The sequence below is a fragment of the Temnothorax americanus genome, unplaced genomic scaffold, assembly GCF_048541705.1.
Source record: "Temnothorax americanus isolate GAGA-0224 unplaced genomic scaffold, ASM4854170v1 Scaffold83, whole genome shotgun sequence".
NCBI classification, from domain to species: Eukaryota; Metazoa; Arthropoda; class Insecta; order Hymenoptera; family Formicidae; genus Temnothorax; species Temnothorax americanus.
In genome coordinates, this window is record NW_027509806.1 from 261084 (window position 1) to 286157 (window position 25074).

General features: G+C 41.5%; 1 long non-coding RNA gene across 1 annotated transcript; it reads left to right on the forward strand.

Moving 5' to 3' along the window:
- Positions 1-22865: 22865 nt before the first annotated feature.
- On the forward strand, positions 22866-24371 carry LOC143907558 (uncharacterized). The gene is made up of 3 exons (XR_013259886.1): positions 22866-23331; positions 23757-23860; positions 24187-24371. It is a non-coding gene; the product is annotated as an uncharacterized LOC143907558 (long non-coding RNA).
- Positions 24372-25074: the final 703 nt, after the last annotated feature.

The following is a 25074-nucleotide window of genomic DNA, read 5'->3' on the forward strand; positions in this document are numbered from 1 at the left end:
AAAGAAAAACTTAGTGACAATTATATTGCATCCCACTGTATTACTTAAAACTAATATTTAACTACAAAAAAGAAACGCAAAAGCAAGGCGAAAAGCAATTTAAAGTATAACTTAAAAACTAAATTAAAAATACATAACGCAACTTAAGCTAAGATAGTAATATGTATAACGCAGCAACGCAATAAACTGGATTATCGGACTATACACTAATAACAATTGCACTAATGCAACTCGCACGGAAAGCCCAAAGTATTAAACAGATTCAGATGACAATAAAAACAAGCGGAGAAGATTTTTGAAGGATGCAAGAGAAGGTGCTGTTATTATGTTACTAGGAAGGGAATGCCAAAAATATATTGCTGAGAGCTGAAAAGAATTTCTATAGGTTACAGTTCTATGAGCAGGTATCTGGAAGATTTGAACTGATGAAGTAGCAAGCTGGTCAGATCTCCTAAGCGATGAGTTAGGGACGGTAAATAGTTCACGTAAATACATAGGCGATCGCATATGAAGAATACGATACATCTGGCATCCAAGGAAGTATAACCGTCTGTTCTCAACAGTGAGCCATCCCAATTGACGTTTATATTGGAGTAATGTGTTCATCATATCTGAGATTGAAGATAAATCGAATGCAGCAGTTGACGAGTTTCTGCAATTTAGTGTTTAATGCCATACTCAGGGCATGGTAGACAAGACAACAATAATTTATATGCGGCATAATCAAAGTAGTAACAAATTTAATTCTGAGATCGGTAGAGAGAGAGAGTTCTTGTTAAACTTTAGATTATGTAGCGCACGGTGAACTCTTTGTGAGACAAGGGAGATGTGCTTCTTCCACGAAAGATTAGACGTAAAGATAACACCTAAATTTCTCACCTCACTTACAAATGGTAGTGGAGTATTGTTCACTATGATTGGTGGTAGACAGTTGAGATTAATTGCATTGACATGTGCTTGACTGCCAAATATAATAACCTTCGACTTAGCAGGGTTAAGCTTAAGGCCATTCTTGTTAGCATAGTCAAAAATGGCATTGGCGTCTCTAGATATTAACTCTAAAGCGTGAAAAATATTAGCAGGTGAACATGAGCGGTATATCTGAATATCATCAGCATAAATCATATGAGACACATACAACAACACTTTAAAAATGTCATTAATGTACAAAGCAAACAACAGTGGGCCGAGCACGAAACCTTGAGGCACTCCAGATGAAATAAATAGCCAATTAGAAAAATTGCCTTCATCATCAACAACTGCTTGAGACCGGCCAGTTAAATAAGAGAAAATCCAGTTTATAACAGCATAAGGAGAAACCAATCTCTTTTAATTTGATGAGTAATTGTAAATGAGGAACCGTGTCAAACGCTTTGCTAAAATTGAAAAGAATCATTATGGTAATGAGTCCATCATCAATCCCCAACTTAATGTCATTACAGACACGCAGTAGCGCAGATGGAGTATTATAGCCCTGGCGATATGCAGACTGTCTAGGATTCAGTATATCATATTTATCTAAATAGTCAACTATTTGTGAAGCAACAATTCTCTCAAATAGTTTGGACAGTTCCAGCAAATTTGCAATTAGTCGCGTGTCCGACGGGGAAAGAGGTGTACGAATTTTCAAAAGAGGACGAATGTACGCACTCTTCCATTCAAAGTAGGCCACGCAATAAGCAAGACAAAAAGTGGGATACCATCCAAGCCAGAAGCGTAAGAATGTAAAGGTCGTGCAGTGATGAGCTCAGAAATTGAACTAGGCAGGATGGAGGAGAACATGAATTCTGGACGATTTGAGGGACTAGTGACTGATGCAATAGCAGATATAAGGTCAGAATGTAGGCATGGAGGCTGAGCATTAGAAACAGAGGCGTAATATACATTAAGCTGATCCGAAGTGAAAAAATGTAGCGGAGATGTGAATGTAGAATTCGCAAGTCCCAATCGAGCCAGTTCTCTCCATAACTTTGCTGGATCGGTGATGTTAATAAGTGAATTGTAGTGAAATTCACTCTTTGCACGCTTGATATCAGCACTGAGCTCATTGCGGAAGTGTCTATAAGTGGCATAGCCTAAAAAACTGTTAGAACGTTTAGCTTGTTTATACAGCTGATCACGAGCACGCAGCCGAGCAATCAATTCCGCCGTAAGCCACCGCACAGGGGGCCTTTTAATTCTAAGTACACGAATAGGGGCAAAGGTGTCAAGTGCCTTTAACATGGCATCCGACAGGACCCCACAGAATCCATCGACATCAGTATCGTCAGACAATATATCCAGTTTAATCCGTACAGCGTCGGCAATAGATTCGAGGTACTCAGAGAACTCAGAACAGTCAGAACCATTAAAGCCTCTGTAACTCCGCCGAGTAATGGTTCGCTCAGATATTAGATTAGAATTGAGTGACATTGACAACTCTAACAGAGAGGGAGAGAGGGGGAGAGAGAGAGAGAGATATGATATGATATGATATATATATTTATATGCTCAAGCAAAACTAAAGGGCAAAAAAAGATAACAAAGCAATCATATACAAACATAAATAAAAGCAACAAAAACAAGAAAACTTAAAAATTACTTATAATTACCGCAACAAGACTAACGCAAGACAAGAAAGCTTAAAAACTGAAAAGCTACTTATAATTACCGCAACTAAGACTAACGCAACTTAAACCTAATCGCAGCGCAGCTAAAACTAACGCAACTAAAACTAACGCAACTCACAACCAGCCGAATAGCACCTCACAGGCAAAACAATGGACAAGCACGGAAAGAAGAAAAAAGAATAAACCAGTCACTCAGATTCAGACGCGTGTAAGTAGGCACTAAGAAGACTCTTGAAGGCAGGAAGGGAAGATGCTGATTTTATAGTGCCAGGAAGAGAGTGCCAGAAATATATCGACGAAAGCAGAAAAGAATTTCTGTAGGCAGTAGTTCTATGAGCCGGAATGTGGAAAGTTTGAGCAGCCAATGAAGCTAGTCGGTCAGATAGCTTCAGTGACGGATCAGGAGCAATAAACAGCTCACTGAGATACACAGGCGAACTCATATAAAGAATACGATATATCTGACATCGAAAAAAGTACAGCTGCCTATTCTCAACAGTGAGCCACCTCAGTTGACGTCTGTAAGGAGTAATATGTTCATCATATTTTAAATTAAAAATGAAGCGAATACAGCAATTGACAAGACGTTGTAATTTGGTGTTTAACTCATCTTTACTAAGACCATGATAAACAAGACAACAGTAGTCAATATGAGGCATGATGAGAGTGACGACCAGCTTTATCCTAAGGTTGGTGGAAAGAGAATTTTTATTAAATTTTAGATTATGCAATGCAAAGTGGACTTTTTGCGAGACTAACGAGATGTGTTTAGTCCAAGAGAGATTGGACGTAAATACCACACCTAAGTTTCTCACTTTACTTACAAATGGTAGAGGAGTGTTATTCACGATATGGGAGATAAACAGCCAAGATCGATACCATTGACATAAGCTTGACTACCAAATATAATGACCTTAGACTTGGCTGGGTTGAGCTTGAGTCCATTCCTGTTAGCATACTCAAAAACTGCATTGGCATCTCTCGACATTAGCTCCAAAGCAAGGGGGATATCAGCAAGTGAACACTGACGGTAAATTTGAACATCATCTGCGAAAATCATATGAAACACATAAGAAAGTATATAATATTTAAAAAAAAAGGTAAAGAAAGGCGCCAAGTACACGCATAGTAGTGTATATGTTGTTACCTCGAAAAAAAAAACAGTGGTAGTATTATACTTTAAAAAAATCTAAGTAACAAGTGGTAGACGAAATCTTTGTATCTTGAAAAATCTCGAAAAAACCTAAACAGTAGTATCTTCACCTCGAAAAAAAACAAAGTAGTAGTATTATACCTCGAAAAAACCTAAGTAACAAGTGGTGGACGTAATCTTTGTATCTCTAAAAATCTCGAAAAAACCTAAACAGTAGTATCTTCACTTCAAAAAAAAAAACAAAGTAGTAGTATTATACCTCGAAAAAACCTACGTAACAAGTGGTGGACGTAATCTTTGTATCTCCAAAAATCTCGAAAAAACCTAAGCAGTATTATTTTTATTTCCAAAATATTATTACTCAAGTGATACACATCACAAAATTACGTTACCTTATCAAAAAATGAGTCACGCTTTAAGTGATCTATTATTTTTACAATTACAAAAAAGAAATGATATCTCTTTTTAAATTACAGCGCCAATTACAGAGAACAAACACTGAGAAAAAAAATTTGTCAATCCCAAGAAATATTTAGTCCGATACGTTCAACTAAACATTTTAGTTAGTTAACTAAACATTAGTTGAATTAATTAATTCTTGATTAAAAAAACGAAATAAATTGTTGAAACAACTAATATTTAGTTAACTAACTAAAATGTTTAGTTGAACGTATCGAACTAAATATTTCTTGGGATTAACAATTTTTTTTCTCAGTGTATTTTTCGAGATACAAAGATTACGTCTACCACTTGTTACTTAGGTTTTTTCTAGGTATAATATTACTACTGCTTTTCTTCGATTAGAATAAAAAACTGAATCATGAAGAATTACACAGAGGTAACAGTACAAAATACAAATATTTTATTAAAATATTTAAACCCAACAAGGGAATACAAGGTATTTAAATACAAAGTTTATATATGTATTTTAAAAAATTTAATTGCATCGCAAAGAATTACAGAGGTAACAGTACAAAAAATAAAAATATTTTATTAAAATACATAAATTTTTCTTGTCAAAAAACTTGGCGCTGCTAGACCTCAAAATTAGGTCAGCCTGGTGTGTATGTTCGAGCTAGTGGGGGTGGGCGATGTGTGTGTGTGTGTGTGTGTGTGTGTGTGTGTGTGTGTGTGTGTGCGTGTGCGTGTGCGTGTGCGTGTGCGTGTGCGTGTGCGTGTGCGTGTGCGTGTGCGTGTGCGTGTGCGTGTGCGTGTGCGTGTGCGTGTGCGTGTGCGTGTGCGGGTGCGGGTGCGGGTGCGGGTGCGGGTGCGGGTGCGGGTGCGGGTGCGGGTGCGGGTGCGGGTGCGGGTGCGGGTGCGGGTGCGGGTGCGGGTGCGGGTGCGGGTGCGGGTGCGGGTGCGGGTGCGGGTGCGTGTGCGGGTGCGGGTGCGGGTGCGGGTGCGGGTGCGGGTGCGGGTGCGGGTGCGGGTGCGGGTGCGGGTGCGGGTGCGGGTGCGGGTGCGGGTGCGGGTGTGGGTGTGGGTGTGGGTGTGGGTGTGGGTGTGGGTGTGTGTGTGGGTGTGGGTGTGGGTGTGGGTGTGGGTGTGGGTGTGGGTGTGTGTGTGTGTGTGTGTGTGTGTGTGTGTGTGTGTGTGTGTGTGTGTGTGTGTGTGTGTGTATAGAATAAGTATAGAATAAGTGATATCTATATTTGTAAAAAGTCTCTCTCTCTCTCTCTCTCTCTCTCTCTCTCTCTCTCTCTAGCAGCGCCAAGTTTTTTGACAAGAAAAATTTATGTATTTTAATAAAATATTTTTATTTTTTGTACTGTTACCTCTGTAATTCTTTGCGATGCGATTAAATTTTTTAAAATACATATATAAACTTTGTATTTAAATACCTTGTATTCCCTTGTTGGGTTTAAATATTTTAATAAAATATTTGTATTTTGTACTGTTACCTCTGTGTAATTCTTCATGATTCAATATTTTATTCTAATCGAAGAAAAGCAGTAGTAATATTATACCTAGAAAAAACCTAAGTAACAAGTGGTAGACGTAATTTTTGTATCTCGAAAAATACACTGAGAAAAAAAATTGTTAATTCCAAGAAATATTTAGTTCGATACGTTCAACTAAACATTTTAGTTAGTTAACTAAATATTAGTTGTTTCAACAATTTATTTCGTTTTTTTAATCAAGAATTAATTAATTCAACTAATGTTTAGTTAACTAACTAAAATGTTTAGTTGAACGTATCGGACTAAATATTCCTTGGGATTGACAAATTTTTTTTCTCAGTGTATGTTCTCTGTAATTGGCGCTGTAATTTAAAAAGAGATATCATTTCTTTTTTGTAATTGTAAAAATAATAGATTACTTGAAGCGTGACTCATTTTTTGATAAGGTAACGTAATTTTGTGATGTGTATCACTTGAGTAATAATATTTTGGAAATAAAAATAATACTGCTTAGGTTTTTTCGAGATTTTTGGAGATACAAAGATTACGTCCACCACTTGTTACTTAGGTTTTTTCGAGGTATAATACTACTACTTTGTTTTTTTTTTGAAGTGAAGATACTACTGTTTAGGTTTTTTCGAGATTTTTAGAGATACAAAGATTACGTCCACCACTTGTTACTTAGGTTTTTTCGAGGTATAATACTACTACTTTGTTTTTTTTCGAGGTGAAGATACTACTGTTTAGGTTTTTTCGAGATTTTTCAAGATACAAAGATTTCGTCTACCACTTGTTACTTAGATTTTTTTAAGGTATAATACTACCACTGTTTTTTTTTTCGAGGTAACAACATATACACTACTATGCGTGTACTTGGCGCCTTTCTTTACCTTTTTTTTAAAAAAGGTAATTTTGTACTGATATCACGCCTTTTTGTAGTATTACGCATTGTATAAACAGTATGTACAGGGTGTTATTTCGAGGTATAATACTACCACTTTGTTTTTTTCGAGGTAACAACATAATACATATGCACTACTATGCGTGTACTTGGCGCATTTTTTTACCTTTTTTTTGAAAAAGGTAATTTTGTACGGATATCAACAACCTGTTCACCGTTCTCTGGATAGAATTGTAACACTGCTCTTGCGCTTCTTGACAGACATGCATACAACGTTGATAAGAAACGATATAAACGTCTTGTAGGATTGTGCAAAGTTTTGCTTGCATAGCACAACCACAAGCGCAGAAATACTGACAGCCCCATCAAACGTACCAGCTTTAAATGGCAATCCTTGACCTAAAAAATAAAATAATGTATTAATATGATATTATGGCTACGGTCAACGTGACAAATGCTTCGAAGCATTCCTCTTCTCTTTTCTTTCAATGAAGAAAGAAGGAGAAGAAGAACGCTCCAGAGCATTTGTATCACGTTGACCGTAGCCTATATATCAAAATATATATAATATCAACAACCTGTTCTCACCGTTCTCTGGATAGAATTGTAACACTGCTCTTGCGCTTCTTGACAGACATGCATACAACGTTGATAAGAAACGATATAAACGTCTTGTAAGATTGTGCAAAGTTTTGCTTGCATAGCACAACCACAAGCGCAGAAATACTGACAGCCCCATCAAACGTACCAGCTTTAAATGGCAATCCTTGACCTAAAAAATAAAATAATGTATTAATATGATATTATGGCTACGGTCAACGTGACACTACAAATGCTTCGAAGCATTCCTCTTCTCTTTTCTTTCAATGAAGAAAGAAGGAGAAGAAGAACGCTCCAGAGCATTTGTATCACGTTGACCGTAGCCTATATATCATTCATCGCACAAAATTTTTTAATTGCAAATCGGAAACGTACCTCGAGTTGAGCTCTTCTGCGATCAACGAAGTCGGGATCGAACGTGTCAGTCGTCACTTTCTGCCAAGCGTAGAGAACCTTCTTTTCCGGCAGCGATAGTAGATGGGTGCGTTCAGCCGATACTCCGCTAGCCTAGCAATCGTGAGCAGTCGCTCGTTTCCTCTCCTTTTAATCCATTGGGTCAAAGGAGAGGAAACGAGCGAAAACGAGCGACTACTCACGATTGCTAGGCTAGCGAAGTATCGGCTGAACGCACCCAATGTAGGGATACGAAATCTTTAGATAAGCACGAAGCAATTCAATTCAGTATATCGCCGGCACGATTACGGTGTTACTGCCGTTTCGCGTACGCGCGTATGCGCGCGTTGTCGCACCTTACCTCGCGACGCGTAATAAAGAGTCACACGATCGGTCTCGCTCCGCGCGTACTACCGTGTCTCTCGATCGATCGAGATAGGTTAACTGATCAGATGATGAACTGACTGAGAGGATAGCGCTCTAAACGAACGCACTGTCTGCACTGCACTGCACTGCGACACTAACGCCGCTAGCCGCCAGTGTCGAAAAAGTGAAAGTGACGTTCTCTGTTTGTTACATGTATGTTATAAAGAAAAGCGGTTGACGGAGACGACGTATCTTAAAAATAAATTTTCGCATTTGGACTTTGCGTCGCAATATCTCCGCTCGTAGGGCACGTAGCGGAATATTATGAGAGAAACCCCCACCTAATTGGACCCCAAGCTATCGATCAAGCCTACTTAGAACTTGATCCGTTCACTCGTTATCGAGATCTCAACATCTCGGGTACTCGCAACCCGTCGCGTCGCGTAAATGAGTCACGGTCGGTCTCTCTCCGCGTGTACTTGGCGCGAGACACTACCGTGTCTCTTGATATATCATTAATAAACAGAGAAAACAACAATGGGCCAAGCACGGAGCCTTAAGGAACACCACAAGAAGTGAAAATCCAATCAGAAAGATTGCCAGTATCGTCAATAACAGCTTGAAAGCGTCCGGTCAAATAGGAGAAAATCCAGTTTAGAACTGCATCTGAGAAACCAATCTCCTTAAGTTTAATAAACAGCTGCAAATGAGGGACAGTATCGAACGCCTAGCTGAAGTCGAACAGTATCATAATGGTCAAGAGTCCAACGTCAATTCCCTGCCTAATGTCGTTGCAAACACGCAGGAGCGCAGACTACGTGCTATAACCCACACGATACGCAGATTGCCTGGGATTTAGGATATTATGTTGATTCAAGTACTCAACAATCTGCGAAGCAACTATTCTCTCTAATAGTTTAGATAGTTTAGGTAAGTTCGCAATTGGTCTAGTGTCAGACGGGAATAGAGGTGTGCAAGTTTTAGAGAGAGGGCGAATATATGGTTTCTTCCACTTGGATGGAAACAAAGCAGCGTCCAGAGAACGATTAAACAAAGTTGTAATACAGGATGAGACCACTGGCCATGCGATACGGAGAGCATAGAGAGGAATACCATCGGAACCGGAGGCATAAGAGTGGATGGACTGGGCAGTAATAAGCCTGAAAACAGACTGAGCAGAAATAGGTGAGAAAACAAACTCAGGACGATCAGAAGAACGATTTACGGAAGTAATGGCAGAAATGAAGTCAGAGTGTAAGCAAGGAGGTTGAACATTGGAAACAGAGAAATAATAAAAGTTGAGCTGATTAGAAGTAAAGAAATGAAGAGGAAAAGTGTGAGATGACTTTGCAAGACCAAGTCGTGCTAGCTCCCTCCAAAGTTTTGCTGGATCAATAATACCAATAAGAGATTTGAAGTAAAATTCACTTTTCGCACATTTGATGTTAGCATTTAGCTGATTGCGAAAAAGTCGATACATAGCATAGCTTAACAAACAGTTAGTCCGTTTGGCGCGCTTATATAACCGGTTACGATAGCGCAATCGATCAACCAATTCCTTCGTGAGCCATTTCACAGGAGGTTTCCCAACAACAAACACACGTAAAAGAGCAAAGGTGTCAAGTGCTCTTAGTAAGTGATGAGACAGTACCTCACAAAATCCATCGACATCCGCATCATTAGACAAACCATCGATCGCGGCTCTCACCTCGCCAGCAATAGAACCGAGAAATTCAGTGAACACTGAACAATCTATGCGCTTGTAATTACGTCGAGAAATGAATTGATGAGATGTATGATTAGCATTAAGTGTTAAAGAGAGCGCTATGATATCGTGCCCAGCGATAAAAGGACTCGTAGACTTCATGAATGATGTTACCTTGTCTGCATCATCCACCGCAAAAATATCAAGCCACGAGTCAGAACAAGCTGTATGATGCGTAGGACTAGAGTCCACAATATGTAAAGATAAGCTAGACATGATTCTAATAATTATATTCCTATAAAGGTGCGAGAATCGAGCTAATGACTCAACAAACTCATGTAAGAAGAGTCCCTTAGGTCTCCTATAGATGGACGCAAGAAGCACCAAATCGCCACTTGACAGACGCACCTCGATAAGAAGATACTCAGGTTCATTAACACAGACGTTGCTTGAGGTAGCTAAGATCCTAACCTTAAGCGATTTATGCACATAACATGCTACCCCACCACCAATCTGACTCACACGATCATGTCGGATAAGGAAGTAGTCATCCAGAGCAACTAGTGCGTCTGAGATATTGGCGTTAAGCCATGTCTCAGAGACCGAGATTATGTGATAAAAGTTAGCATGGAAGTATGATCGAATGTAGTCGATGTGACCTCGAAGAGAGTTTGCATTAAATTGAGCAACACTGAAGTGAGAAGTTCTCAAAGCCGATCGACAAAATGAAACGGAAGATGATAAGCAGTCGGAATGTGCTCGTCAAAGGAGCGTATCAAGGTTGGTACAAGAATTAATCTGAATTACAGGCCCGCCGTCGGACTGTCTGACCCGAACACGTCCATCTCTCACCCACACATACTTATATGATTTCTCCTTGGCGACACGTTTAGTTTGCTGAAGCAGGCCATAAGTCTCCTTAGGAAGCAGTTTGTTGACGTAGACCATCGCCTATCTGAGTCATTACCGCATACTTCTCTCTGTTTCAGCGTACGCCGCGCACGCTTTTTAGAGATAACAATATCACGCACGGCCGGAGAAGCTAAGGTAACAACTAACGAACGACGAGAAGATGGCGACGTTGTGCCAGATGCTGCAGAAGGAGGCTTCCGTATGACAGCCCTGACATCAAGAACATGACAAGATAAATCAGGGATATCGAGAGCAGCGAATACATTGCGCACACACGCGGAGGGAGTGATAGAAAGAGCGCAAGGCAAACCCGATATAACAAGCTCATTCTCAGATTGAGTCGGCGGAACAAGCGAACGACTTTGATCATCTCTCAGCTCACGGATCTCACTCCTAAAAGCAACGCATTGCTGCTCCAACTCTACAATACGATCACTATTGGACTCAACTCTGCTCGCAATGCAGCTTAGCCTATCAAGCTTATCCATAAGTTCGTTGTTAGTACGCTGCTGCTCCTCAACAAAAGCAGAAAAACGACTATTCGACTCGCGCAACTGCTTATTTAATTTAACGTTAGACGCACTCAGCTGTTCCGTTAGGCTGTAACCGAACGATGCTTTATCGGGTCACGAGAGACGCTGATTTGTCCTAAAAGTCATCGGTCGCCACTCGGTTTTACCTATTTCTACCGAGAAAGTAAGTATCTTAGCTGTGAACGACGAAATGGTTCCTCAATTCGCTTAAACAATTCAAATTTCAGAATCCCGCCACGGGGTCCTCTTCACCATCGCCTACGATCAGGGACTTGATATCAATCGCCTCCCGATGTCGTCCAGGTGCGGAGATTGGGCGTCACCCGCTCGATCAGGTAAGTACGAGTACGATAATTCCCTAATTCCCTCTAAATATTGAATTCCCGCCAGGTGGTCTCCATCTGGGGCGTCTCCTCTCGGATCTGTGCCATCAATCGCCAGGCCGAGTCAACGTGGGGCCAAGATGGCGCGACACTCGCTCAATCGGCTAAGTCCCAACATCGAAGGTTCAAAAAACTAACTAATTCTCTTTTATTTTCAGGTTTTTCCTACACGGTCCTCATCCCCCTCGCCGGTGCTATGGATCAACGCTATCGTCGATGCCCAAGGTCACCGCGTATAGGATATACCGCGTCACCCCGAGAACTGTTGCCCGAACCCCCACTAATGTTATAAACTTTTAGCTTTTTGCGGCGCGGTCCTCATCAGTGACCTCCCCGGAAGCAGACCCGATGATGATTTGCGATCCGGATGGACTCCTTTGCAAGATGGCGCGACACTCCGCTTGGTCAGGTAAGTAGAAGGTAAGAAATCGTTAACTTTGTATTTATGTTCACAAATGATTCTTCCATTTATTCATTATTATCGTTTCACACAGTTGGTTGTTAACAATTATTAGTTTCGCCCAAGATGGCGGTCGCACGTCTCGCAAAGTGCGAAGTGTTCGTTTACGGTACGTCCAAACCTTCCGCCTTTCGTATCGGCGGCAGTAACGCGTTTCGCGGGCGTTGCCGGTTGTTATGAGCGCTGAGTTGAATTATATTCGTAATCCGGTTCGTAATCGCGATTGTTCGAACGATACTCCGTGATATACGCGCAAGACAAAACGTGTTATACCTTCGAGCGTTCCCGACAGACTGCCTCGAGCAATCCTGCTCTTTCGGGCTCTCTACCTACGGCAAGTTACCCCCACTATGAGATATCGGCCGCTTTCTCCTCGCGGTACTTTTCCGTTCGCCGCGTTAACAATGGTTGTTTACGAGTTTCGCATCGCCAGGTGTGCGCCAGATGTTCGTCGCTACGCAGTTACAATAGATGTTGTTCACTCCTGGCTATGCCCTATGCTCGCGGTGGAAATTTCCACTCGGAGTACTATGTACTCGACGCCCTGAGGCGGACCCCGGGTAGTGGTTTTCTATTTCCCACAATTTTCGTTCTAGGACGACGCCGACCGGTGCGCACGTCCTCTCCTACGTTGTTTTACGCGACCCCGGGTCAACTTCCCGAAGAAGATGTCCGCGTCGCGATCGCGACCTCTGCCGTTGACGGCAACCCCCTGGTCTCCCTTCCACGGACCTTCCCAACCCGATTCCGGCCTGAGACCTCGTGGACGACGTCCGGTTGCCGAGTTCCGGCGACATGTCGCCGGATCTCCCGTCCGGGCGGTCGGATCTTGGCGCCGACCTATCTCCTGGGTGTACCAGGTCGGGTTTAGCGAGACCCGCTGGTATTTCCCCGTAGATGACGCTCGGTTGCTCATCTGGCCTCCTGGTGGCCGTATCACGCTCCAACTTAGTTGGTTCTCTCCCGCTCGGTTTCGCGGTTCGAACTCCGCTGTGACACTTGTCGCAGTGCCCCGAATTTTTTGACCCGGGTACCCTGTCGCGCTAACTCGCGACCCAGTGCGCGAATCACGTCGATTTTTCGCGAGTCGCCTTATTCCGGCTTCGTGATGCGGACCGCGCATCTACTGTTTGCGCGACGCACGCCATTTCATGGCTTCGTTGCTTTGTCGCGCTAACTCGTGACCCAGTGTACGGATCGCATCGATTTTCCGTGGGTCACCTTATTTTGATTCCGTAATGCGGACCGCGTACCCCCCGTTCGCGCGGCGCACGCTATTCCATGGCTTCGGTGCTCTGTCGCGCTAACTCGTGACCCAGTGTACGGATCGCGTTGAATTTCCGTGGGTCACCTTATTTTGGCTCCGTGATGCTGACCGCGTACCTCCCGTTCGCGCGGCGCACGCTATTCCATGGCTTCGGTGCTCTGTCGCGCTAACTCGTGACCCAGTGTACGGATCGCGTTGAATTTCCGTGAGTCGCCTTATTCCGGCTTCGTGATGCGGACCGCGCATCTACTGTTTGCGCGACGCACGCCATTTCATGGCTTCGTTGCTTTGTCGCGCTAACTCGTGACCCAGTGTACGGATCGCATCGATTTTCCGTGGGTCACCTTATTTTGATTCCGTAATGCGGACCGCGTACCCCCCGTTCGCGCGGCGCACGCTATTCCATGGCTTCGGTGCTCTGTCGCGCTAACTCGTGACCCAGTGTACGGATCGCGTTGAATTTCCGTGGGTCACCTTATTTTGGCTCCGTGATGCGGACCGCGTACCTCCCGTTCGCGCGGCGCACGCTGTTCTATGGCTTCGGTACCCTGTCGTGCTAACTCGTGACCCAGTGTACGGATCACGTCGGTTTTTTCACGAGACATTTTCTCTGAACTTCGTCGTCATGCGGACCACGTCAAAGATTGTGTTTGGCTCGACCGCCGTATATATATTCGCGCGTCACCGCGATCCATGCGCGAAAAACAAAATAAAATTTTCTACAGCCGGGCCGTGTGCCTTTCGGCCGATAAGGAAACTGAAATAATAATAATCGGATCGGGAAAATCTATCTTACTTTTTAATCCTTACACACTACATGGAGCCGCTGCTCCGCGAGCACGGTCGCAAACTTACCACTAATCGCGCCGGACGGACCTTCAAAATAAAATAAACGAAAATAAAATTACTTTAACCCCTTTCACCCCGCGAATTTAATCGGGTAACAAAATATTCCTCCGGGTCAGGATTCCCTGTCGTGGTCCGTCCTCGGAACGCTTCGGAGGGCTGGCCTTAGGCCGGGGCGTCTTCTATCTTCCTCGCGGAATCCTCCCCGGAAGAGATGCTCCCGAACTCCTCGTCCAGCTCGTCCTGTTTGTCTGGCGTCGCTACCTGCGTCGCCACCGTCCTTATTCCTGTCGGTTGGTCGACACGGGGCGTGCGGTTGCAAGGCGAAGCAAAAGCTCATTGGTAGAGTTGTTACACTGAGATTGCGATAGAGTGTTGGTGTCCACGAGAGAAGCCATCACGTCAAAGTTGAAAGACGGCACAGTATCACTAACCTCAGGAGTAAGAGGTAAACTTAAAGACGACAATGACCTGCAACAAGTGTCTGCGTACTTGGTAACCGAGTATGGCTTGACGCAACCCGGATGAAATGATCTCCCACACTCACACTCAACAGAAATAGTCGCAATCGTCTTTCTGCACTTAGTGCACGCACGCAGCATACCCACTAAACACACCCACGGTATATGTCAAAGAGACGCTGAGTCGAGCTGCAATACACACGCAAAAAGCAGTCGCACGAAAGTAAAATAAAGTACGGTGAAGAAGCAATTCACAATTTGCATCATATGCAAACTCATGCATAAAAGTACAATACAAGCATTATTAGTAGCACCGACTGATAATAGAATGTCTCAATATAATAATTAATGTTGCTTCAGATTTATCAAATGTACTGAAACTGCCCAAGATAACGAGATCAAATTCTGAAAGCATACATTTCACTATTAGCACAAAGCAAGATATGATACGCATAAAAATATCATGCTAGAATCTTAACTTAATTTTACTATGTTACACGAAGCGTAAAATTAAAATTGCTAAACTGTATATGCTACAAGATAATGCACACCAACAAATCATAGGATCACTTATGCAATAAAAGATTAACTTACACTATAATATGAAAACAATACTTAAAATTATACAGGTATAGATGAAGTCAATTATCGAGCACACAGTATACACGCATCTATACCTGATTCACATCGCACACACCTGCACTGTGAAGGCGCCGCTAGAGACAACTCGAAGTCACACCACTATCGATTGACGCGTCGATATCGATATTGAACTCGATGGCACGCCAGGGTTGCGTTCCAAAATTCACTCTGGGTAACTAAAATCTATAGTTTACGTTGTAACCGAACGGAGGAGTGATATTCCCCCCGATTTATATTTAGGTGTCACCGACACGGTCGCCACTCGATTTTAACCCTCAAAACGAGAAAGGATGACGCTAAATATTAGGATTTTCCCAACCTTTCGACGCCTCGCTGATTCCTCTTTCCTTGTTTCTGTTTCAGGTCGCCCCGTTGCCGCTGGATCTTGGATCGTCGATGGACCAAGCACCTCGGACCTCTTCTGGACTGCAGCTGTGCACCGCTGACTGTGTCTCTGGATCTGCGCTGGACCGACTTAGGATCTCCCCGAACGGACTTGGGATCGCCAACAGGTAAGTATCAGGATCAGGTAAGTATGTCTTTTAGGTAGGTTACCCGCACACGAATAAATTTGAGTACTCTGATTTCCTTTAGCAAATAAAATATAATCTATTTTATTTTATTTCAGGTTGTACAAATATCGCGTGACCGACTTAAGTTTTAACGCGTCTACCGCGGGATATGTTACGCAGAGTCTAAGTGTTGATCGTAAGGCTCTCAAGACCGAGTCGACTGTACTTGTTGAAGCTCTAGAGCGGAATCCCCGATGCTTGGGTTTCGCTTGGGCTCCCGACTTCGGGGATGATTCCCCACTCTGGTGTAACTCCGCCTTCCCACATCTGTTTCGCACCTGTCCGTCTTACAGTGGCAGGTGCCGCACGTCGCTTCCGCGTTCCATTGTGACAGATGTTGCCTCGAACAAAAAGCCCATTGTGTCTTATTATTCACATTCCACCGTTCTGAGCAATAGTTCTCGCAATAACAGGTTTTTCATACCTCTCGAACATTCCTTCGAGCATCTACCCGGTGTCCCATTTCCGTTAATTAATAATTAAATTTCTGTTAATCTGAATCATGTCATTAATTTTTGCATTAGAACTGGGACCCCGCGTTCACATTTTGTTTCTTATGACTAACGTTTCGCTTTCGGTTTCGTGAAGCCTCGTGGTACAGCCACTGGTCATTTGTCGCATGATTTGGCCAATTGTTATATACGGGCTCGACTATTTAGCCCACGGCGGTTGTCTTACCGTTACTATTTCATCGCTAGGGCTTTTGTTTCGCGAGTTCCGTTTACCCTGTATATTAGATTTCGTGGTCACCCGTTACGCTCTCTCCGATATACCCGGTGCTCCTATACGCGCGCGAGTCCTTGGTAACGCTCTCGCGCCTCCCCTACCTTCGATCAGCTGACCGTTGGTCGTGATCCGTTTCTGGCAACGCCCCGTGTGCGCCCCCGGTCTCCATTCGCCGCCCGGTTGACCCGTTTGCCTCCGGCCGTTACCGCGCCTCCGTGGTATCCCGATCTTACATTTCGGGCGTTCGGCACGCCGCTCATTCGTATGTTTGCGTTGGTCTCGCCAACTATTACACGCTCGCATGGTCTGTTTGCCGGCTTGGCCCTTTGCTCGCTCAGATCGCTTACCACTCCACTTGGTAACTCGATTTCACGGTTTACCCAGTGCGCCCATCGATTGCCGGTGTCCGCGGTGTTTTCGCGGCCTATTTATCCCTATGGCATCGTCAATCGGTCATTTGATCTTGTGATTCGCGTTCCTTTACCATACCGCATGGTAAGGCGATCTCTTTACCTACTTGTTCGCTACGTTATCTGTTCGCGGTAATCCTCCTTTTGAGGTGTTCTTATTACCCTCGCGTCGTAACTTTATTGTTCGCGTCGTTTGTTTATCCGGTTCGCTTACCACCACGTGTGGTAAGCCGATTTTCGGTTTCGCGCGCTTCGCTGGACTTTTGATGGTTGCTTTGTATTAATATCTATCTTAGTGATTCGTCCGCGTTGTTTTTGTCCCGATCCGCCCGGTGGCTCGGTTTATTTCATTACCATCTTCTTCGTTGTGAACGTACCTTTATCGCGCAGTAGTTCTCAGTCCCCTCAGGGGTTATCTACTTGAATCTTATCGATTTCTCAAATCTTTGTCTTTAACTTATCGGGTTTGTACATTCTTGGTTCTTGGGACAAATTAATCTTTGTACTTATTTAAACCAAAATAACATAATCTTTTTATTCAAGGAGAATAAACATTTTTTCTTGTTTGCGTGAGTTCGCATACAATTAAACGAAAATAAAATTTTACACATCTGTGATTAAATAACGAAATTTAAACTTTGTGTGACTAGTAGTCCCATTGATTCCTCCCATTTTGTCTTACCGTATTACCTAAATCTTAGCCTACTTGTCTTACACGTTATTAACTTAATCCTAATATCTGCAATCTTAAGTCTATATGTACATCTCGCACCTTATATTATCGCCCCGCGTCGCACGGCGCTCAGCCGCTCCGCCACCGTCGTCGCGTCTCTCTTAGCCGCTTGGATTCGACGTCACTGTGCCCTCACTATTTCGGGGCTCGCTCGGTCGTCTCTCCCTTCCGGTGGTGACACTGGTTTGTACCCCTTCTCGCCCTGGTCGTACTTCACCAAGGGGTGCGGCAGTATTATGTCTCCCATGATCTTAGGTTGCCTCCTCGCCTGGTCGCTGGTCGTCGTCGTTGCAGCCGCCGGCTGCAACGTCACGTACACTATAGCATTTTAGTTAACTAGAGTGAGTTTTGGAACATGACCCAGGACAGCAGGTGTAGGAAAGAACAGATCAAGCGGCAGGCACATGCGCAGAAGAAAACGACATCCTCCATGGAATGATTCTCAGAAATAATATTGCAATAATGAGAAACACTCGTCATGCAAATAGCGAGAATCCAGCGATAGCCCGATGCGTACTGACAACAGCACGTGACGAGCAACAAAAAGACTTGCATAAACCTGCAACAAATGAGCCCGAAGGCAGCTTGCGGCAGAAATATGTCCAATTAAGACAGGAGCAACACAACGGATGTGCACACACCGTACTCACCAGAGAGAGAAAAAGAGAGAGAGAAAGAGAGAGAAAGAGAAAGAGAGAGGGAGAGAGGGAGAGAGGGAGAGGGGGAGAGGGGGAGAGAGAGAGAGAGAGAGAGAGAGAGAGAGAGAGAGAGAGAGAGAGAGAGAGAGAGAGAGAGAGAGAGAGAGAGAGAGAGAGAGAGGGGGGGAGAGAGATAGATAGATTGATAGATTGATAGATTTATTATGCCCGAGCAATGGCTAAGGGGCAAAAGTGTATAAATGTAGTTATAAACATAATTATAAGCTCTCAACAAAATATAACGTAAGATTAACATATTATACTAATTCTAACGAAACTTAAAACTAACAAAATAGTACCGCTTGAACACAATAAAAAGGGAGGAGACTGATCACTCAGACTCTGACAAAAGCAAAAACTCGCAAAGAAGACTTTTAAAAGATGCTATAGATGCTGCCGATGTGACTGTATTAGGAAGTGAGTGCCAAAAATAAACAGCGGAAAGATGGAATGAATTTCTGTAAGCCACTGTTCTGTGAGCAGGAATATGGAAAGTTTGAACAGATAATTCAGCAAGACAATTAGATCGCTTGAGTGATGGATCAGGAAAGGTGAAAAGCTCAGACAAATAGGTGGGCGAACGCATGTGTAGAATACGATACATCTGGCAACCGAGAAAATAATGCCGTCTATTTTCAACAGAAAGCCATCCCAGTTGTCGTCTATACGGTGTGATATGGTCATCACGCCTAATATCGAAAATATATCGAATACAACAGTTAACTAGTCTTTGCAATTTGATGTTTAATTCTTTGGTCAGGTCATGATATACGAGACAGCAGTAATCAATGTGAGGTAAAATTAATGTTGTAACAAGTTTGATTCTAAGCTGTTTGGAAAGAGAGTTCTTGTTGAACTTCAATTTGTTCAACGCATGATGAACTTTCTGTGAGATAAGCGAGATGTGTCTCGTCCATGATAGATTAGATGTAAAAATAACACCTAAATTTCTTACCTCACAAACGAATGGTAAAGGCGTGTTGTTTACAACAATGGGTGGGAGACGACTGATATCAATACTACTTATGTGCGCTTGACTGCCAAATATAATAACCTTGGATTTTGCAGGGTTAAGCATGAGACCGTTAGACGTAGCATAGTCAAAAATAGCATTAGCATCCAACGAAATTAATTCCAATGCACGTAAGATGTTGGAAGGTAAGCATGAATAATAAATTTGAATGTCATCAGCAAAGATCATATGCATCACATAACGTAATATTTTATATATATCATTGATGAAAAGTAAAAACAAAAGAGGACCAAGTACAGAGCCCTGTGGGACTCCTAATGAGGTAAACAGCCATTCCGAAAGATTACCAGTGTCATCAATAACCGCTTGAGAACGACCTGTTAAGTACGAAAAAATCCAATTCCAGAGAGAGAGAGAGAGAGAGAGAGAGAGAGAGAGAGAGGAATAAATGGGTGCATGCAAATTACATACATACATCAGAGAAAGAAATAATACGAGAGATATCTGTCCTTGTCTAACGAGGCATCTGTACGACATATCTGTCAAAGCTCGTTCTTTGAAACAACTTCATAGATCGCAAAATCATTTTACAGGAATAAAGTTTAGGTACTAATAAAGGGTGGGATTGTAAAATAATTAGTAATAATTGAAGAAATTGTAAAAATGCCTAACGAGAAATCTGTATCATATATCTGTCTTGGTTCAATTGCTGTGTTAGGAACCAGACAATGTAGCCAACCCCGAAACTGCCCAAAGCAGCGTGCGCTATTGCGCCATCTCTCGCAAGATCCGTGAATTACTGCTGTGACATGATTGCTGCTCTGCGTGAATATTTTTGTGAAAAATATACACGATCGTTTCAAAGCTCTCATTTTTATTCCGGGCTTTCAATCTCAATTTCAAAGGTACATTATTGTTTGTGCACGTTTTCTGAAGGGTAGGAAAGTTTAATTTCGTACATATTACTTATACAGCTGTTTATATTAGAAAAGAAGGTTATGAGGTGACAGCATTTAAAATTTTTTTTTAATTATTACTAATTATTTGATAATTCCACCCTTCATTAGTACCTCTACTTTATTCCTGTAAAAGGATTTTGCGATCTGTAAAGTTGTTTCAAAATGAGACTTTTGAAATGTAATTGTCGGTAATTTGGACGGCTTTAGCATCCCCTTAAACACTTAAATACTTTTAAAGCGTCACTAATCTACATAGGTTAGTTGACGCGCTTTAAATACTTGAATACTTTTAAAGCGCGCGTCACTAACCTATTAAACCAACACCCCGAAGGGATCAGTATTCTGCTACGTCCACGTCGTTGATTCTGGGTAATGCCGAGAGCAGGACACACACACATTCCAGAAAGGGTTTGGACTTGGTAAACACACGCACGCATGAACAACTATCAATAAGCATTTTGTGTGTGGAAAGTACAGCGAGTCTCATAAGCATACGTACTTTGCATACGAACGTAAACGCATTATGGCTATTCATCGCTCATTTATGAGCTTCCTTTTAAGATTAGGAAAAAAATTTATATAACGTTTTTATAGGGAATTTAATACTCTATTTTTTTTATTTGAAACATTTTTTTATCCGATGCATATTTTTGACTATAGAAGCAAAAATATAGAAAAAGTCGCATTTTTCGAGGTTTTTTTCAAAAAGGCGGCTCCAATATGTCCGACCGCTAATTTATATTATGATATTCGTAATCAGCAGCCAAAAATACGTCAAAAACGTATTTTTTCATTCGATTTTGAGGTGAGGCAGTACATGTTCACCTTTACCATTCAATTTGTCTGCTAACTCTACGGCGGTAGCATCGTGTACATATACATACACAAGACTTTTTCCACTGAGCGCGTCACGCGTCGCGTCGTGCTCAGTGGAATCAAGCGCGGAATCAAAACATCCTATTTCGATTCCGTCACAAGAATGTAATGAAATGGGATGTTTTGATTGGTTAACTTGTGACGACGCGACGCGTGACGCGCTCAGTGGAAACTCAGCCTTAGGCTGCGTTCCCACTATACGCGTCGCGCGCCGCGTCATGAGTTATCCAATCAAAACGTTTCATTTTAGCTCAGCGAGGACAGGAACCTCGCGTAGAGCAAAAGGGCAAAAGCTGGCTTGATCTCGATGATCAGTACGCATAGAGACTGCGAAAGCACGGCCTATCGATCCTTTTGGCTTGAAGAGTTTTCAGCAAGAGGTGTCAGAAAAGTTACCACAGGGATAACTGGCTTGTGGCGGCCAAGCGTTCATAGCGACGTTGCTTTTTGATCCTTCGATGTCGTCATTTCCGACGCAAGATCTTGCACGATGCGACAGTCTGTTTGCTAGACTTTTGGTTACGTTGTGGCATTTACCAAAGTACCTACAAAATTTCCCAATCTCACGATGTCTCTTTTATGAAGTATTACCATGTCCATAACTTTTGTCTGCCATTTCTTTCGATAAGCTTCCATAATTCTACAAACACAATATAAATGAAAATATTGAATAATTGGAGTAAAAATACCCATTAATAATGCGATAATTAATAATATGTAACCTAAAAAAGATTGAATATGAATTAAATTTATTTCAGATATTTTATAATATATATATATATGTATATACTTACACTCTAATTCAATTAAAGCTGTGTATTACTTTACATACTTTTTTTATTTTTATTTATTAATACAAAATATTTATTTACTTATTATTCAATTGTATAAGTTTGAGTAATATATTATTCATATACATTCATTTTTAACACATATTCTTCAAACGCGACTTTTATTCCTCTTACTAAGGCTGAGTTTCCATTGAGCGCGTCACGCGTCGCGTCGTCCGAGTTGAACCAATCAAAACATCCAATTTTGATCCCGTCACAAGAATGTAATGAAATGGGATGTTTTGATTGGTTAACTTGTGACGACGCGACGCGTGACGCGCTCAGTAGAAACTCAGCCTAAGTTATGTTCTGCCCGTGCGTTAATTGACGCGACGCATTCAGTGAGAATGGCCGCGTTCAGCAGACACAACTGCAACTGCGTTGTCGCGCGACGCGTATATAGTGGGAACGCAGCATTACATTAACCTATTCTGACTCCCTTTTTAATTCTTACTTATTCACCTCGCTGTCGCTTTTCGCGTTTTCCCCTCAATTACGCCGCTTCCACTCCTCTCAACTCATCCTCTTCTGCCCCCGGCACCTTAACAAACTATCACCTAACTCTAAATATTCGCTAGAATCGCACTCATACACTCTCAGACACTCACTTGTCCACATCCGCTAACACCCCTTCAAGTCCCTAATATTTTTAATATAAAATATGAATATAAATATCTCATAAAGTATTCACTTTTCAATGACTTTACCTTTATACTTTTATACGTAGAATAATAAAAGGAATCGATTGTTGTAAAAAAAACAAAAAAATATTTAAAAGATTGCATTTTATAGACGCATTTAATTTTGCAATATTGCAAATGCAATAATTAATGTTATTACTTGCTTTCTTTTATTATTCTACGTATAAAAGTATGAAAGTAGTCATAGAAAAGTGAATACTTCACGAAATATTTTATATTATATATTAAAAATATTATAATAAAATTTTAAATATCTCAGGAAATTTTTAACGAAAGAGGGCTTTATATTATAGCGTTTTGAAAACGTCTCAACAAGATCTACAACTTTTATTTCAAAGAAAAAAAAGTTTCATTTAATTAATTTAGATAATAACACTAAATATTGGAATATGATAGCGGTACACAAAAAATTGTTAAAGAAGGAAAAATCAATGACGTTTATATTAAATGAGATTAAACAGATCCTTTTACAGCTAACTTAGAAAGCAAGAGAGAAGAATATAAAAATCTATTAAAAAAAGAAGGGGTTCAAAAAAACATTCTACATACACGCACCTTTCAATGAACCTTCAATTTAAATAAATTCTGAAAGTTTAATTAATCTTTCTATTAATCATGATCACGTACAACTACACCAACAAAATTTTTGACAAAAACATTAACCGTGCCGAAGATAATAATTCAGTTATCAAGAACTGCAACTTGAAGAAAATTAATGAAAGTAATGTAACAAACTATTCTTCTTTTTTTAACAATATATCATTACACTCAAACAATAAAAGAAACTAACAAAAAAAGCTATTAATGATTTTGAAAGGAATATTGATAATGTGCAAGAAATTGTTAATAATGCAGAAGCGAATAAACGAGGAAAATTTGTCTCAGCAGATCCAGAATTTGAATTACAGCTCCAAAAAACAACGGGTCAAGTATATAAAACAGTCATACAAAATAGGAACAAATTAAGAATTGTATTTAAAAGAAAATTTAAATTCTTCAATACTTGTGCATTTGATAGTTGTACAGAATTATTAAGAGCTGTTTATGGTATAAGTCAAGAATTTAAAGACTTTTTGTTTAAAAATATTCCACAGGACTTGAATGATTTTGAAAAAACTGATTTTAATTATGCAAAAACCGTTATAGATTATGCTAATACTGGATTGCAAGATAAATTCTACAAACAAAGTGTATATATCCTACATAGACTTTTTGATCACATGCAACCAACTATTGACTGTAACTCTAATGTAAGTACTTTATTTTCGATTTTAATGAAACATTATCCAACATTATCCATCCGAAGTTAATGTGCAAACAATAAGGTGATAAAAAACCCAGTAATACCTGTGCTATCACTGAACTCAATTTGAGAAAATGGTTATAAAAATCTGGAGAATGAAATAATTAAATACATTAGTAATAAAGTTGTATATTGCTCTAAATGTCATCAAAATACAGCAATTAAGGAATTTAAAATAGGACAGTACTTATTGTGCATTGATACAAATGATGTATATGTAAAATCAAATTATGCTTAAAATAATAATTTTCAAAATTTTAAAACTAACTTAAGGGGCTGCTGGAGTGACGGCCGAACTTCCTCGATGTCGATAACAGATGTACCGCCCCAGTCAAACTCCCCGCCTGGCAGTGTCCTCGAATCGGATCACGCGGGAGTATTAAAGGCGATCGGCCGCGAGGCCTCACGCCACTCTGACACGCTTGGCTCTGGAACACCGTGACCGCCGGGGCACAAAGCCCTCAAGGCACGCGCTCCGCCTAACCGAGTAAATAAGGAAACGATGAAAGTAGTGGTATTTCACCGGCGATGTTGCCATCTCCCACTTATGCTACACCTCTCATGTCTCCTTACAGTGCCAGACTAGAGTCAAGCTCTCTCTCTCTCTCTCTCTCTCTCTCTCTCTCTCTCTCTCTCTCTCTCTCTCTCTCTCAACAGAGTCTTCTTTCCCCGCTAATTTTTCCAAGCCCGTTCCCTTGGCAGTGGTTTTGCTAGATAGTAGATAGGGACAGTGGGACTTTTTACGCGTAAAGACAAAATTAATATTACATTTAATTATTATCACATTTCATAAACAGCCATACATTGATAATAAATTATTATAATCAATTGAATATGCAAATAATAATAATAATAATATTGTTACGCTCGTCGAGTAAGCTCGCCGCCGTAACACTATCGCGCACTCCACACTCGCGCACGTATTTCGCGGAACTTGCAAAAGAAAAGAGAACTCAAAAGAACTTAAAAAATGCGTTTATTCCAAGCTCGTAAAACAGAACGCGTGCGGATTCCAAAAATACGCCAGACAGAAAATCAATAAATCCATCAACAAACTCCCGTTGTCAAGGAGCGCGCTTCACAGCTTTCCGCGACTTCTCTACTCAGTGTCCAGCACGGGCGTAACAATATAATAAATCACTATTACTTGAGATATTTTTG